We start from the raw sequence: 18135 nt of genomic DNA, 5'->3' as shown, positions 1-18135 counted from the left end.
TTTGGCGGATGTAGCTTCTACGATACTCAGTCTGTCTACCAGGCTACTCTTTAAGGTAGGAGTTCCACAAACATTTCAGTCCCAGAACCATATGGAAAGCATTCAACTAGTCAGGGGGAGGGCAGAATACAAAAAGAATGCTTCGGACACACATTTCAGAGGATAAAGACGAAAAGGCACATCCGGGTTCCCATAAATGAGCACCAGTGGAGTAAAATGCCACCCGAGGTAATGACAGAATTTCAGAGTCAGGAGTAGATCCTCCCACTGAGGGCACAGAGTAGATGAACCTAGAAGCCCCCCAGACAAGAGGCAGTGTTGGGTTGGACCTGGTGGATGGGTGGGGTTGGGAGGGGGCTAGATCACATCGGAGCTCTCCTCTTCCCTTTCTCTCCCCTTTGTCCTCAACCCTAATTAGGATTCATTCTGTTCTTCCTTTCTGCGAGTCAGAATCTTCTCGGAGCTTGTCAGGGGCACCATTTGGCCTGATTTCCTGCCTTCAAATGGGGGGTGGTGCGAGGGGGTTCTCCTTTCTCTCCTTGTAAGATTAGAGTCGGCCACAGCCCAGCAGGGAAGAAGACCTCTAGAGGAAAATGTCACCATTCTCTTCGCATTCCACCCCAGCAGGTACACCTCAGTAGATACAGAGGCTGCAGCCTGTGCCCTTGGTAACGGTGGCGAAGTGTAGTCATAGAAACCATTGGCCAGCATGGGACCATGGCCTCATGCGGACTAATCAGACGTGGATCTAGCTTTCCGCAAGTGCCTCCACCAAAGCTGGCTCTGTCTCGCTCAAATGGAGCCACTCATGCTTTCTTCACCTTGCTTCTGTTAACTTGTGTCAAGGGCAGTGAGGCTGCAGACCCTCCGTCATGGGAAATGAAATGAGGACCTCTCACAGGATGTGCCAACTCTTCTCCAGGCATCTCCCCAGTAGACTCTGACCCTCCTCCGTTTTCAAGCACTCTCCCTCTCTTCCACGTATGCCCTTCTGGGATCGCCTCCCTTCTTTCCGCGCTTTCCACTGGACCAGCCTCTACTATGTCTCAGGTGGACAAGCTCCCTACCACCTTGCATCCCACGTCTCCTACCCCAGCGCCGCGCCACCGCCAATCACAACAGCTGGCTCCGAAAACACTGGCTTCCCACTGCCAATACCGGGAACATGGATTTCTTTGGTTCACCCTCAGGGGTTCTCCACCATTTAGATGGATCCTCCTAGAGGGTCCACAAATGCTCCTCCATGCAGACAGACTGAGCTCCTAATTTCCCAAGTCTTGCTGACAGCTCTCCTGCCTCTTGAGTTTGGTTTATCTTCCCTGCTGCTAAAGTGCTCCTTCCCCCAACTATTGAACTGACTTTATGCATGTACTTGCCATGCCCCTTACTTCCTCCTTTACAACAAAGGAGGAGAAAGGCTCTCCCACCTTTAAGGGCCCGGAGCTCCATGGTTATACTTCTTATGGAACTGACTTCACTCTGCCCTTTGCAAGCCATTTGTTTTACTCCCTCCTCCCCACTAGAGCGAGGGGAAGACACTGCTTCTTGATTACATCTGTGTCTGTATGGTTTGTATCGTATGCAGTCCTTAAGGACAGCATCTTGTTCATAATAAATGCACAAGCTCTGAGGGGCGTATTCAGTTACATTTGGCACCTCCCTCATTTTTGTTTTCTTTTTACACTTCCCCCCAATTTTTAAGGGTTGTAAAGGAATTAGGAAATGCCACCTTGTCCTTAAAATAGAAGACTGGTAGATTTTTTTTTTTAAGCTCTGAGAACTTTAAATGCATGGGACTCAATTTTGCTAGAGGCTTCTCCTAAGGCTGATGGGTGAAAGGAAATAGCACAAGATCATGAGCTAGGTCACTTGGTCCTGATCCCAGCTCAGCCACTGCCTGTGACCTTGAGCCAATCCCTCACTTAACCAAGACTCATTTTTTTTTTTGCCTGTAAATCGAAGAAGTAAGTGCAAATGAATTCTAAGATTTATTTCAGCTTCAGCTAGGGTTACCCTAGCAGTCAAAACTCAGGATGTAAGAACAATACAGAGAATAATACAGGAAACTATCAAAATAGTAGGCCAATGGCCTGCCAGAGTCCTCAAATGATAAGGGTCTGCAGACCGGGGGCATCCACTCCTTCTCTTCTACACCTCTCTTGTGCAGCTATCCCCCAGGACCCCCAAGATTCCTGCCATTATTAATGCAGAAGGACCTGCATCCGAAGGTTCTTTGTCAACTCCGATGCAGACAGGATGCCAGGGACAGAATCTGTCCCTCACTGCTTTTCCCTCCTGCCCCTTCTTCCCCCTTGCCCATTTTCCCCAGTTATACGATTAACTGGAATTGATAAATACTTGGGAACCCATCCCCAATTCAAGTACTCTAGCAGGAAGAAGGTGCACATAACGCCTCTGTCTACAAGATCTTGGTATGTCAAACAAAGGGCAAGCAATTCCAGAGGAGGTAAAAGGAAAAAAAAAAAAGCTTTTATTTGCTGTAGGTGAACTCGAGCTTTCTCATCATAACCTATATCGACTGCGTGAACCTGTGGGCAAACCCCATACAAGAAAGTATTATCCTTTCATAAGAGATAAATCTTTCCCCAGGACAAAGCCATCTGAAAAACCAGATGGAATGTAAATGGAAAAGTCACCAGGATTTACCAAAGAGAACCTTAACCAAAGAAAAAAGTTACTTTGGCTTCTTGTTAATAGAAATCAGACTCTGGCTTATTATCCTTAAGTAGCTTTGAAGCTTTCTACCTTATTTAGGACACAAAGGGGAACGTTGCATTACAAAGCGAGGTGAGGGGTGGGGGAGATTGGGTGGCTGCTAACTAACTGCTAAAGACAGCAGTCTTCTCTTGCTTTTTTTGTCTTTGAATTGCAAAGCAAGGTCCAAGCCATTTTAAAGCACAGAGCTATTACTACCCAGAATGTGTGTAATTAACCAAGAAAGCTCAGAAAGTCTCTTCAGCAATTAAGAGAAATTCCATGGGTCATTTTTGTTTTTATCACCAGGCATTTTAATCGAATGATTCCAGATTTTACATTCTGCAAACAGGATCAGTTGTGATTTTAAGAAAGCTTTCATCGAATTAAACATTTTGAACGCAGCAGCCTGGGGCAACCATAGGTAGGTAAGCCTGGGGGCTGTGCTTGGCTTCTAAGGCAGTTTGCAGAAGACCCACACCACACCCACACCAAGAGAGTTCCCGTAAAAGAAGGGAGCAGTTTACACCAACAAGGTCTCCCTCCCTTAAATCACCAAGACCAGCACTCAGATCTCAGGAAGAATCACTTTTAAATCACTCCTGGGGAGGGAGTCTAGTTTTGGCTTTTGGTTTCCACAGAGGAGTTTAATAACCTATGTATTTATTGCTTGCAATGGACCAGGGGGTCATTTTATTTCAGTTTTACCATATAACTTAGTTTCCCAGTGAAATATGGATAATCTGTACTTAGCGTATTTATTTCCCGATTCTGAAAAGGCGGTAGGGAACACCGCAAGCCCGTTTTTGAGGATGACCTATATAGGCAGCTTGGAACTTAGGTAAGATTTAAGGATTACACGATTCATTTGAAAAAGGAGAAGTGTGTGCTACCAGCTTCAGTAACTAGTAGTAAGAATATAAAAAATAAAAATGCCACTGGGCCAGGGCCGCTCTGCTTGTCAAATAGACACTGTAATTAGTACCCTAAACAGTTTCCAAATTGTCACTTCCTCTGATTTTCTATCTCCATTTTCATCCTGGACATAAAGGAATAAACAGCGTCTATAGCGGTGCAGTCTGTGCTCCCTAATTACCTGATTGCCAGGGGAGGGGCAGCGGACAGCGTCAAAGACCACGAGCCTTTCCGGGCCGGGTTGATAGAGAATGAAACGCAGCTGCCAGCTGTCACCGGCGAGGGGCCGCGCAGACCCCCACATCCTCCCATCCCCCTCCCCGCCCCCCCTCCAACTTCCCAGCAATAACAGACCAGTCGGCGAGAACACTCTCCATTGCGATCTGTCCTCCAGACCCGCGATCGTCCCTGCGCCGCACCAGGACCCACCTACCTTCCGAAGGCTACGGGGAGGCTGGCTCCCGGGAGGGCGAGGATGCGCCCCTACAGCTCCTCAGCATCTCCCTTCTGGAACAGTTAAGTGGAAATACGGATTCGCCTCCATTTTCTGGTCACGTGATCACTGGCACATCTAAATAAGGACGGTCACCTGCCTCGCAGATTCCCCCCCACAGGGAACCGGCCACCTCCGACGCTAGGGGAGGGAGCTGGGGCTGTGCGGAGTTTCGTTGGGGAACATAAAATACTCTCATCCAGGTGGTGGGGTCAGAAACACCCCCCTTGATTCTCACGTCTGCTGGGAAAAACTGCTGCACCCCTGTTCCTGAGTGCGATTGGATGTGAATGGTCTCAAAGCATAGATTAGAAGAATCTGGGTCCCCTGAAACATCTTTAAAAAAAGGAATCCTGCAGCTTCACCGCACACCCAGTGAGATGGCGATTATTTTCATGGCCAATAGCTAAGAAGGTAATAGAATGGACTTTGGAAGCATGGTGGGGTACATAAAGTCCCACTGGAGGTTCCAGAGAAGGTTAGGATGTTTGCCCAAGAACCACAGGCTTAGGCTACTGGAGAACAGACGGAGACTATAAGGCATGTAGACTGTCGCATCGGAGGCCAGAGGCCCAAATTTGATTCTAACTTCTACTACTTATTAGTGAGTTTGGACCAGTTACTAAACTGCCTGGTGCCTCTGAACGCTGATTCATGGGTGGATAATAATAATAATGGCAATTTTTAAAAATTTTTTTTATTTTGAGTAGGCTCCACGCCCAATGTGGGGGCTCGAACTCACAACCCTGAGATCAAGCATTGCCCACTCTTGCTGACTGATCCTGCCAGGTGCCCCAATAACAGTGGCACTTTAAAGAAAGATAATCTAGGTAGAATCTTTTTTTAACGTTTATTTATTTTTGAGAGACAGAGGGTGAGCTGGAGAGGGGCAGAGAGAGAGGAGACACAGAATCAGAAGCAGGCTCCGAGCTGTCAGCACAGAGCCCTACATGGGGCTTGCACCCACAAACCACAAGATCATGACTTGAGCCAAGTCAGATGCTTAAACGACTGAGCCACTCAGGTGCCCCAATCTAGGTAGAAATCTTAAAGAGTCTAGATGAAGATCAACTCACAGTTGGGACCCCTGGGTGGCTTAGTCGGNAAAAAAAAAAAGAAAATCAACTCACAGTAAATGTTAGCTACTAATATAATTATTAATTCTAAAAATGCTGACAGAAATATTTGACATGCTTAAGGTAAATGAAATAGGAATGAAAAGTTTACATGATAGAAAGGTGTGATTTGGGGGCACCTGGGTGGCTTAGTTGGTTGAGCGTCCGACTTTCGCTTAGGTCGTGATCTCGCGGTTTGTGGGTTCGAGCCCCGCGTCGGGCTCTGTGCTGACTGCCAGCTCAGAGCCTGGAGCCTGTTTCAGTCTGTGACTCCCTCTCTCTCTGACCCTCCCCTGCTCACGCTCTCTCTCTCTGTCTCTCTCCTAGAAATAAATAAAACATTTAAAAAAAAGAAAAAAGAAAGGTGTGATTTCTCTTATTTGCTCTTCAAAGAAAAAAATATATATAGTTAGACAAACCAAAGACTTCTGATCACCATCANGGTACTATTATAATTTATCTACTAATAATACAATAGGAAAGTGGATTACCCAGCAGAGGACCTGGCCATGGTAAGGACTTAAGAAATATTAGTTCCTATTCTTAAAATGATGGTCATTTCATTTCCTCACCATGGCTGTTGGGGTTGTGGGAAGGCAGTGGAGAAGGGAAAAGAGGAAGAAGCAAAATTTTTTATATCTTTATTTAAATGAAAAGCCTACAAAATTCTTCAGAATTATGAGCAGTGACGAAATGATTTCTCATGTGCCATGGAGGAGACTAAGGAAGGGTGGGGGTGGGCATCAGGAAGACGTGACTTTGCAGGGTCACTGACAGATAGAGGTTGCCCAGAAGGGCCAGTGCATTTCCCAAAGCCGAGATGAGCCAGAAACCGTCAGGGAAGAATAGCTGGCTTTTGAGCTGGCTGTATCCTGGGTGCCCAGGTTGAAGGCTAAAAAACGGGGATCTGGTCTTTGCGAAGTGCTGGCTTATTAGGAGGTCCCCTTATCAGGTGGAAAAGGCAACTGCAGGCAGCTGCAGAAAGGGGAGTTAAAAATGTTGTAGAACAGCCACTGCAACAATCCTAAAAAAAATCTATCCTATAATCTGTCTTAAAAGTCAGCAGTTGAGAGTGCCTGGGTGACTAAGTCAATGGAGCGTCCAATTCTTGATTTGGCTCAGGTTTGTGAGATTGAGTCTAGAGCCGGGCTTTGAGCTGACAATGCAGAGCCTGCTTGGGATTCTGTCTTTCTCCCTCTGTCTGTCTGTCTGTCTCTCTCTCTGCACCACCCTCCCTCTCAAAATAAATAAATAAACACTTTTTTAAAAGTCAGCAGCTGATATGGAAGTTGATGAAGTCATGGAGCCAACCACAGAAATCTGTAAAATATTTAAGGGACACTTCACTGAGTGGAGAAGTGTGGTGCAACTGTTTTCACCAGTGAGGTTTCCTTTCACCTTGCAGAATGTTCTCTCAGACAGCACCTGGGTGAAAGAGCCCTAACTCAGAGTCACCTGGGCACTTGAGGAAACGTATTATTTTATTCATTGCATGGAAGCAGTTACAATGACCTAAAAAGAATTACTGCTTAAATGCAAGACATAGCACCTTGATCATTACATAGACAAACAGGGCGTGATAGATGTCAGATTCTCTGGGGGAGTTTTATGCTTTGAGAGCCCAAGACATCCAAATCATTGTTTAATAAATTAAGGTTAAAAAATAAGAATAAAAAAGGTCTTTGAAGATATATATTGTCAACAGCTACCTGAGCTGATGGGATAAGAGATGACTAAGTAAATAGAATGATTTTACTTCTCGGGACAGACTGGTAGAGGCCAAGTTGAACAGGCACATCTGTTCTTCTCCAGGAGGCTGAGAGAAGTAGATAACAGCACTTTGAGAACTGAAAGGGGAGAAGAATCTTGGGGTAACTGCATGCCAGAAGAAGTATAAGGACACTAAAAATAGGTAATTATAGTCTTAAATGTCAAAGGAAAGGGAAAGATGGATTTTGCAACATCTGAAAAGATACATATTCCCATATCCCTCTTAGGAACTGAATGTTTGNACCCTCCTCCCCCAGGCCATGTGATGGTGTCAGGAGGTAGCACTTTGGGGAAAAATTAGCAGGAGATGAAGTTGTGAGGGTAGAGCCGTAATGAGTGGAATTAGTGCCCTTATTTTTATTATTATTTATCTATTTTAGAGAGAGAAAGAGCAGCAGGAGAGAGGGCCAGAAGGAGGGAAGGAGAGGGAGAGAGAAAGACGGAGGGAGAGGGGGAGAGAGAGAGAGAGAGAGAGAGAGAATCTTAAGCAGGTTCCATGCTTAGTGCAGAGCCTGACACTGGGCTCAATCCCACAACCCTGGGATCATGACCCAAGCCAAACTCAAGAGTTGGAGGCTCAAATGACTGAGCCACCCAGGCACCCTGGAATTAGTGCCCTTCTCAAAGGACCCTCAGAACAGCTCTCTCACTCTTTCCACCTCCGTGTGAGGACACAGTGAGAAGTTGGCAGTCTGCATCCGAGGAGCATACTCTCATCAGAACGTGACCTTCTTGGCACCCTGATTTCAGATTTCCAGCCTCCAAAGCAGTGAGAAATAAACTTCTGTCATTTATAAACCACCTAACCTGTGAGAATCTGTCGTAGCCTGAACTAAGTTACTCCCAAGCTTAATTTACCACGTGTCCGCTGGCAAAGGAAGCAGAAAAATCAGAGATGATCAGTTTCATTAAAGGCAAGTTGTGTTGAGACACTTGGTGGAGTACATTCTCCCACGTGGAGACGGAACAAAATCAACTAAACAAGTAAACGGAAGAAAATAAGACTGGGCGGTGGGAAAGAACGGGGTTCTGAACCTTGACAGTCTTGACACTTAGGGCTGCATTATCCTTTGCTGTGTGGTGTAAGGTATGTAGCAGCACCAGAGGCCTTTCCCCACTAGATGAGAGTAGCGTCTGCCCCAGTGTGACAATCCAAAATGGCTCCAGACAGTGCCACATGTTCCCTGGAGGTGGGGAGGGGGTGGGCAAAATCCCCCCTCCGAGAACCTCTGCATAGAATAACTTGGCTGTTCACTTTCTGCTGCTCTAGATGGAGTAATTATAGAAGAAAGAGCTCTCTGGGGAGGCATGAATGATAAGAATAAGTCAGCCATGTCAAGAGAGTTCTAGACAGAATACAGCTGGCACCAAATCACTACATTGGAAATGGTCTGGTGTGCAAGCCTCAGGGCTGATGGAGGCGGTACTCTTACTGATCAGACATGTAAGCAGTGATTAGGACACATAGGGCTTTATAGGCTTGTAGTAAAGAATCAGAATTGTATTCCAAAATAAAGCAGAGGACATCTGGAGGGTTTTAAGAAAGTGGGTAGTGAAAAGAAGATACTGACATTTGAAACGTCTCACTCAAGCCAGTGAGTGGAGTATAGATTGTAGGGCCAGGTTGATAGGATGAGATAGGAGTGTAGTTGAAGGATCCAGGTGGGCCAACCAGGGCAAGGCCGCCATGTAAGGTTGAGTGGAGTGTACGTGTGTGTGTGTGTGTATGTGCGCGCGCCGGACTGATAGGGTACTGGGGCTTGAAGAGGTTATTATACTCAGCCAGATCATTATAATTAGTTGAGAAGGAGACCACGTCCAATAATGCTAGATGAGAGATCCAGGTATGACAAGTAATTCCAATCTTCAATTTCCCTCTTGGACTGGAATCGTTCATTAACAGTAGGGAAATGTGAGTATCATGGCACTGTATGAACTTGTAGTTCAATTATGGAGATGCTGGCAGAAGTAAATAGTAATTGGTGCTCAGTGGCTAAAGCAGGGACCTCTGAGATAAATAGAAAGAACGTGAAACATGCTAACAGGAAGAAAACCGTCAGTTATCGAGAAAAAAATAGATGAAATCAGAATTTACTAAAGTGAAAAACAAACAAAAAACAACAGGAAAAAATTTAAAAATCAAATCTAGGTATCAGGAAACAAACCCATCTCTGGGGCACCTGGGTGGCTCAGTCGGTTAAGCGGCTGACTTCACCTCAGGTCATGATCTCACAGTCCATGAGTTTAAGCCTCACGTGGGGCTCTGTGCTGATAGCTCAGAGCCTGGAGACTGGTTAGAGTCTGTGTCTCCCTCTCTCTCTGCCCCTCCCCAGCTCACACTCTGTCTTTCTCTCTCTCTCAAAGAATAAATAAACATTAAAAAATTTAAAAAAAAAGAAAATGAACCCATCTCTAGAAAGACTGAACAAGGAAAAAAGAGCGAAGATACAAATAAATAATATTAAGAATAAAAAATGTAGCTGCAGCTTGAAAAAAATAGTAAGAGAATACATGAACATCTTTATTATGAAGATTGGGAAAACTTTGAGGAATTGGACAATTTTCCAGAAAAACAGTAAATAGTAAAGTTGACACAGGAAGAACTAGAAAACCTGAATAGACCAGTAATCACTAAGAAATAAAATTACCAGTTAAAAAAAAAAATTTATCCCTCCATCTAAGCAACAGGCACCGATGGTTCTATAAATACTACTCAATCCTCATGTATTAGATGATCTCCCTGGATGATACAAGTTATTCCAAAGAAGAGGAAAAAGAGGGAAGTTTCCCTCGTTTGTTTTATGGTGCCAATATATCTTGGATTCCCAAACTAGATGAGAGCCAGATGATGAAGGAAAATCCCAGGCCAGTGTCATTTATGAAAATCTAAATGATTTTGAATGGCAGAAGGAAACTAGATTCTCCACTAAAGTTTCTAAGATTCCCTCATCTCAATGACTGTTATCCGCCTTCAATAAATATTTGACTCTAAGACACAACTTTATTAGTATAAACACTGTTTGCAGCGGTGTGGGAAATAAAGATGTATACATCATAACCACTGTCTCGAGTGGCTTCCAAGCAGGTGTGTTCATAAGAGAGACTCTAATAAGTGCAACAAGAGGCAGATTGTGAGGAAGGCCACAGAACAGGTGCAAAGCGAAGGAAGATTCAGGAGAGAAAGGGCTTCCTTCTGTTTGAAAAGACTGGAGAATGTTTCAGGAAAGAAATGGCATTCGGTCTAGGTCTTCAATGAAAAGTAGAATTTCAATGTGCAGAAAATAGGGTGGAGGAAGAGCAAGGACTTAAAAGAGGTGCTAAGAGCAAAAAAGCAAGGGGGAAAGAGTTAAGTCTTCTCAGGAGAACCATGAACAGTTGTACAAACAGGATGTGTGCATTTAATGATATTAATAGATATGTAAAAATCCACCACCAGGGGCGCTTGGGTGGCTCAGTCCGTTGAGGATCTGACTTTGGCTGAAGTCATGATCTCCGGGTTTGTGGGTGCTGCGAGCTCTGCTTTGAACAGCTCAGTGCCTGGAGCCTATTTCAGATTCTGTGTCTCCCTCTCTCTCTGTTCCTCCCCTGGTGACACTCTGTTTCTCTCTCTCTCAAAAATCAATAAACATTAAAAAAAGATCCATCATCATCACATGACTTAAAAGTAGCTGGAAAAGAGAGGCATCTGGGTCCCTCAGTCGGTTAAGCATCCAACTCTTGGTTTCAGCTCAGGTCATAATCTCATTGATGGATTCGTGAGTTCTAGCCCTGCACTGCCACTGCAGAGCCTGCTTGGGATTCTCTCCCTCTCTCTGCCCCTCCCCCACTCACGCTTTCTCACTCTCTTTCAAAATAAATAAATAAACTTTAAGACAAAGTCTTAAACAAGTAGCTAAAAAAGAAAAATAGTGATAGGGTCATATCATGGAGTTAGGACTTATATGAATATAATAAAATACGTATTCCAGAATTCTATTCATTCGATGTGGGCAAGCGTGATACATTTGTCCGGGAAATGTGAGCTTTCAAGGAGCCAACCCAAAAGGATAAACATGATCAATTATATAAATGCTATTAATTAAATGAAGTCACATTCCTTAACAGTCGGGATGGAGACTGGATTGGAGTTACATGAGTACACGTATTCCTCGATTAGAAAATTATGCTCTCAACAACCTCCTTGCCGTAGAGACGAGTTTCACTGGGCTGACCTAACGTCTTCCATCAGCATGAGCCAATGGCATACAACAACAACAAAAATACAGGATAAAGAAACTTTATGGGATCCTCGGTGACACGACACAAGTGCATAGTTTTCTGCTGCTTTGCGCTTAACCCCGGGCAGATTTGGGGACTTGTATACAAACATATACATTTCATATTTTTTTACTCGATCTTCCATAAATTTTGATTTGGCGTTGACCAACATTTTGAGATCGTTTATGGGAGTGAATTAAACATTTTATTGCCTGGCCATTACCTAGAACAAAACGTTTGTCTGACATCCGTTAACCAACAGTTATAACAGAGGGGAGGTAGTGCCCTAGGGTAAAACTCCCTTGAGCCAAAAGGTGAGGGGCTTGCAAATGAGGATACCAACCATTGTTTGATCTCAAATTCTATTCGGGTAGAAGATCAGGGGTTGAGCAACCTAGCTCCTCCTGGCTGCAGCAAGCCCCTGAGATGTAAATCTTTAGCGAACATTGTGATTAGAAGGGTCAAAAACATGTTCTTCAAGTGACTGTTAAGCACCCCCCACCTCTAACCGCAAAATTCTCGCTTCTGTACACCGGCTTTGCCCCTCTCCCTATATAAACCCTGAGCTATGGCTCAATGGTGCGCTCTTCCGAGGACTCTTTGGGTGCTCGGGAGGGGCCGTCTGGCCAGACTAAAATAAACCTGAATAACCAACTCCTTTTGTGTTTGTGGGCTTTGTCCTCGGTGATTCTCCTTTGGAAAAGGTGGTCTAACACTAGTATCTTCCATTGGCACAGCATGGATTTCCACAAAGTGTGACCCAATCCTGGGTGACTTTGGACAGCCCTGGTTCCAAAAGAACTCTCCCGTGGATCTTGGAAACAGATGGTCCAACGCACGGGTTGGGGGAGGGGGAATCATTAACTATCCTGTTTGGTAACAGATTCACTTTTCAGAAGCTGAGGTTCCATTGCTTTCTAATTAAGGCAGCTGTGCTGAGTCACATCTGTTTACTTCTTCAGCGTCACTCTCTTACTCTTTCCATCTTGCTCCCTGTGGCAGGAGGCTCTCTCCCCACCTCTGAATTCCACTTGGTTTTAGGGGCCCTGGTGGGAGATCAGAGGGAGGAAGGGGGGAGGTAAGGATATTCACTCCTCCAGCCTCCTCCCTGCCGAAATGCCCCTCACTGGCTCTGCTCCCCTCTTGGCTTCTGCTCTNTTTATCCTATTTCTATCCTGAGCTACTACGCCCTTTCTGCGAATTCTTCACACTTCGCTTCTGTCTTTGCAAATAGGCCCTTTATTAACTATTTCTCGAATTATCCTCATGTGAATGTGTCATCTCTCGGCTGCTGGGTCCCTGACAGACTAACGTCTCCTGCTTTTGAAAGCCATGACTTCTCGTCTTTCTGCAATGCCATCGATTTTCATGGAAGTCGTTTCTGCCTGCCATTAGTTCTGACATTTCACCATTCCAGCTGGAGAAATACCTTGGATTCTTCCTCAAGCTCCAAGCCAACACAACACGAAAGGGCTCCTGTGTGGGTGTCCCTCCCACGGACAGCTGACTTGCACCACCTCGTTTCAGTGTCCAGGGCTTTCTCTTGCTATAAAATCCTTTACCACAAAATACCACATCTATAAATATTTGGGAAAACTCAGAAGCACCTTGAAGGGTTCTGATTTTCTCGCCTCCCTCTGGCCTCCGGCCACTCAAACTGGCCCCACAAGCCACAGATGGGGAGAAGCCCACTGACACACAGGAACCGTCACAAATCTGCTGTGGTATGAAATACGTGTTCAGGCATGAACAGGGCTCCGTGGGTCACATGACAGTGAGAACAGTCAGAGGCCGGATCTGGTGAGAATAGTCAGAGGCCGGATCTGATTCAGTTATTTTCCAAATCACACCATGAGATCTTTGCCTATTAAACCTGATGCACCCCTCCGTGGGACCATGCGAGTAGGAAGAGATACATTCACCGATAGAATAACGTTTTTTAAAAAATGATTGCTATGGCCTCTGTGCCTTCCTGACAAGCACGGGGCGGGAGGGGAGAAAACGTAAGTTCAAGTCCTTATTTTACCACTTTCTCACTTCTGGATGACATTAACAGCTCATTTGCTGAATTGGTTTGTTTATCTACGAAGCTGGGATAATAAAACTGGCCCTGTTTGTTTCAAATGGCAACTGGGTGGAGCAGACCTCAAATAAGACTTTAAATAAGACTTATTTGAAGTCTGCTCTGGGTAGGGCTGGCCAGAGGTGGAGAGGGAGCTGGGGGTGGTGGGGAGATTCTGGAGAAAAAAATAACTTTTTCAAAAAGGAAGGGGCGCCTGGGTGGCTCAGTCAGTTAAGCGTCCGACTTTGGCTCAGGTCATGATCCCAAGGCTTGTGAGTTAAAGCTCTGTGTCAGGCTCTGGGCTGATAGCTCAGAGCCTGGAGCCTGCTTCGGATTCTGTGTGTGTGTCTCTCTCTCAGCCCCTCCCCTGCTCATGCTCTGTCTCTCTTGTTCTCAAAAATAAAGAAACATTAAAGAAAAAAACTGTTTTTTAAAGGAGACCAAGGCCTGAATTAAAGTGCAGATTTCAAGAACTTCTAATGATACTTGATTGCCACCAATCATAACCCACCAAGTGATCAAACAGAATTACAAAAATAAATGAACACAGACTCAGGCCAAGTTTGGTCTCCAGGGTCGGTTCAGGGCAAAGCCAAGTAACCGTGAATAAACAAGGCAATGCTGTAGTTGATGGAATAGCAACTTACCTCGGAGAAAGGGCAAATGTGTGGAACTGGGTGACAGCTCATCCAAACAGCAAGACCCAGTGAGGGGGTAGCACGTGCTCCAAGAGCCTGATTCTTCTAAGTGCCTGAACATACATTACCCGACACTGAAAGGGTCGGATAATTCTTTACCTGTTTGTTTGTTTTTTTTCCTAATTTTCAGCATTCACCGGGTATAAGACCCCATATACTAATTCCTCAACCATAAGTCACAGACAGAAAAGTCTGGTTTTAGAAGGTCTCATGAAAACCATATAAAGATTTAATGGTGTCACTCACAGGGTGAAAAGGGAGTTCTTTCCCACAGTCTTGTCAGACAGAAAAAAAAAAAGGCCAATGTTACTAATGTAAAAAGAAAAGAATGCACAGAGATGATCATAAGAAGCAGGTCGTAGGGAATATGACATCTATTGTGTTTCAAAGTCATTTTTATGTTAGGGAGTACCAGATAGCTCACCTCCCGCAGCTACAAGACGAGCTGTAGGTCCACACATACAAGGATCAGGTTTTTTGCAAATACTGCTTCAAAAGCACAGGTGCCAGATCTCGCCCTCACTCACCCCTACTCTGCCTCTCCCCGCCCTGCGGCCTATCCCTGCTTGTATCTGTAAGAGACCAGACATATAGAGTCTGTTTTCTTACCCCGCTTGGAAATTGCTTCCTTTTATCACCCTGCACAGCTATTATTTCCTTATTCCGAGACCCAAGGATCAGTATTTGTACACCGGCCCTCCCATTTTTATACAATTCAGATGGTGGTGAGTTTACAAAGGTTGACAGTTTCATGCTCCTTTAGCACGTCATTCAGGCTTTTGAATAGAACCCACGATCATGAATATTATGTGCCAACTTGGCTAGGTTATGGTGCCCAGTTATTTGCTCATACGCCAGTCTAGGTATTGCCGTGAAGGTATTTTTTAGATGTGACTAACACTAAAATCAACGGACTTTGAACAAGGCAGAAAAGCCACATTCTAAGGCTTCCTCATGTTCTGAAAATATGGCTTGCTGCTCTCAAAACGATGTGGGAGCTGAGTGAGGGGGTGCAGCTGGAGGAGGGGAGGGCTAGGAGCCAATTTGTAGCTGGTATGTCATATTGCATATACTGTCAGCCCATTTCTGTTTTTTTTTTAATGTTTATTTATTTTTGAGATAGCGAGAGAGAGAGAGAGCAGGGGAGGGGCAAAGAGAGAGAGGGACAGAGCATCCCAAGCAGGCTCCACACTGTCAGCACAGAGCCCAATGTGGGGCTCGAACTTATGAACCGTGAGATCATAACCTTGAGCCAAAGTCGGACACTTAATCGACTGGGCTACCCAGGCACCCCAGCCCACTTCTGTTTTTGAAAACCAAATTTACGTTTTTTTTTTTTTTCCGGGACAGTCTTGATTGTGTCCTATGATCAAATTATGTGTCAGATGTTTCCAGAGTTTTAGTTGCAAAAAATAGGACTATTTTACATTGCTTCCGTAATTACCTTCCTGGGTCCACAGTTTCCTTCACCTCACTCTTCTAGACAACTTGGCTGACGTCTTACCCTCTTCTTTGTCTTTCTAGATTATGACCTGCCTTGAACGCCTGTCTCAAATTATACCCCTTACAGCCACAGTATGACTTTGGTGAGCCTTAGGCACTGTAACCTTCATGAGCTCCTTCCTTCATTAAAAAAAAATCCAAAGCTAGTTTACATCTGCATTGATAGAAAAAAAACCTAGAATCCACATAGGAATATAATCATTTTTTTTCTTTAGATTTTAAAAGCAGTTCAGAGTTTCGCAGGGGCCCTTTAATGTATCGGGGCCCCTGGGCACCCTACCTCCTGATGCTGGTAGAAAATAAACCACCTCCTATTCCCCCTCCATAAAACACCCTGTATGGATGCTCCTCCTCTTAATTTACTGGTATTAACACACACTCTGGACACAGAAAGCTTTAAATTCAAATCCCAGCTTCTTCACTTTCTAACTGGAAACCACAGCAAGTGATTCAACCTTCTGAACATCAGCTTCCTTCCTTGCATAATTCCTGTGATAGTTATATGAGCTGGTGCATCTACGGGCCAAGGGCTGGTGACAGGTAGCTATTCGTATTTATACATGTGTCGTCATAAACTATCTTGATTTACATGTTCCACTAGTATCTACCTCTTCGCCTATGTTTCGCTCCCTTATTAAACTGGAAACTCCCACTGGGTTGTAGACCAGTGGTTCTCACACTTCAGTGTGCATCAGAATCACCTGTGTTAAGGCACCGATTGCTGGACCCTACCGCAAGTTCTTGATTCAGGAAGAGTCTGGAGTGGGGTCAGTAATCTGTATTCCTAACAAGCACCAGGTGATTCTGAGGCTGCTGGGGTTATTTGTTCAACTTAAAAAAAAATTTTTTTTTAAGTCATCTCTGCTCCCAACGTATGACTTGAACTCATGAGCCCAAGGTCAAGAGTCGAATGCTCTACCGACTGAAGTCAGGCAGGCACTCCAAGGCTGCTGATTTTAGGACCCTACTTAGAGAATCACCATTTTAGACAGCTCTGCACCCTCTCAAAACCTAGCACAGAGGGGAAGCTTTTAAATACATTTAGATGTACATGGAGGAGGGCACTTGTGGGGATGAGCACTGGGTGTTATATGGAAACCAACTTGACAATAAACTATTTGTAAAAAAAAATATATATATATATATATACACACACATACATTTAGGGTTCATTATTTAGGCAAAAGTTAATACGAATGGCCCCAGGAAATTCTGCCCCCTTCCCCGATTGTGAGAAAATGTTCATTACTGTGTTCAGGGGCACAGAAAAATACGAGCCAAGAAACTGTATTAAAAGCAAGTGGGTGGAGTGGCACCACTGAACGTGGTCATCTGTGGGGTGGCCAGGGGCACATGCAAAGCGCAGACGAGATGCCAACAATAGCTCAGCCAAGCCCAGGCTGCCTGAGTTCTTAGCTCAATCTAGAACAATGCCAGCAGGGCTGCTGGGATCCATCTGCTACTCTCTTTCTGATAACGGATCTGGGGTCCCTCTGGAAGGAAATGGCTTGACAGGGAGAAGGGAAGATGAGGCCAACTGAAGAAGTCTGGCTTTAAAAAGCTGCGCTTGAGTAGCAGCTTTTAACTCTTTATGGCACCTTCCTAGCCCTTACTGTATACCCCTGCGATTCCTTCTTGTTTTTCTCTTCCTTTCATGGAGAAATGTCATTTGTGACCACCACAGCTCTCCCAGACACGGGCTGTTTACACACAAACTAAGTTCACACAAATGTAAACTTGGAGAAAGCCTTGAGATCCTCTGGCCTAACCTACCGATTTCATGGATGAAGAAATCTGAGCGTAGGGGTTCATCCTAAGATACATAACCGGTAATGGCAGGGCCAGGCTGGACTCCAGATTCTTTGACTCACAGTGAGTATGTGGTATGCCTAGTGCTCTATACTCCCAAAATGAGTAGGAAAAAGGGATCTTGTTTTCTACTGTATTTTAAAGAGGAAAGAAGATATTCCCCTTTACTGGTCACATTTGCCCTTTGTCCCTGGGAGCAAGAGAGGTTCATTAGGACAAATGAAAAGAAATGAACGACCCTCAATGGTATCCACAGGACCTTGGGGCTTGAGGACAGAGATGGCATTCTGTCCCCTGCTATATATCCACTGGCTACCCAGAAACTCCCTACAAAGCAGATGCTCAGACACCATATGGTAAATGAATGAATGAATGAACGAACAAATGAATCACTAGTCTGATGGTTGTCTGCCAATCTTCCAGCCAATTGGGGAGTGAATGCTTCACACTGAGATTTTGAGCCTGCTGACGAGTCTCCTTAGTCCTGGTGCTAAATAAAGGTAATAATACCCGACACCTCAGGGGTGTTGGTTAAATCAGATACTGTGAGCAAACTGCTTGGTGCTGTGAATAAATATTAGTGCCTTCCCCTCTCCGGTTCCAGCTGCCTGTTGAGGAGTAAAATAGGTATTGAGTAGGTGGTGTAAGTAGAAGTATTGGAAGGGTAAGTACAGACTCTGGATGGAAATTGAAGGGGCTTTTTTGGGTGAAAATACACACAAAGCATCATTGTCTTCACGGCCACGTAGCAGCTGCTTGTCCTGACTATGCAGGAGCCAAGCGCCTACCATCTACATA

The 18135-nt window shown here is 44.9% G+C and overlaps 1 protein-coding gene across 1 annotated transcript in view; it reads right to left on the bottom strand.

Moving 5' to 3' along the window:
* Positions 1 to 18135, bottom strand: part of PRUNE2 (prune homolog 2 with BCH domain) — a 259377-nt gene that overhangs the window by 60915 nt on the left and 180327 nt on the right. The window lies entirely within an intron of this gene.

This window comes from Crocuta crocuta, unplaced genomic scaffold (assembly GCF_008692635.1).
Source record: "Crocuta crocuta isolate KB4526 unplaced genomic scaffold, BGI_CrCroc_1.0 scaffold41, whole genome shotgun sequence".
NCBI classification, from domain to species: domain Eukaryota; kingdom Metazoa; phylum Chordata; class Mammalia; order Carnivora; family Hyaenidae; genus Crocuta; species Crocuta crocuta.
This window is presented reverse-complemented; position numbering and strand designations above follow the sequence as displayed.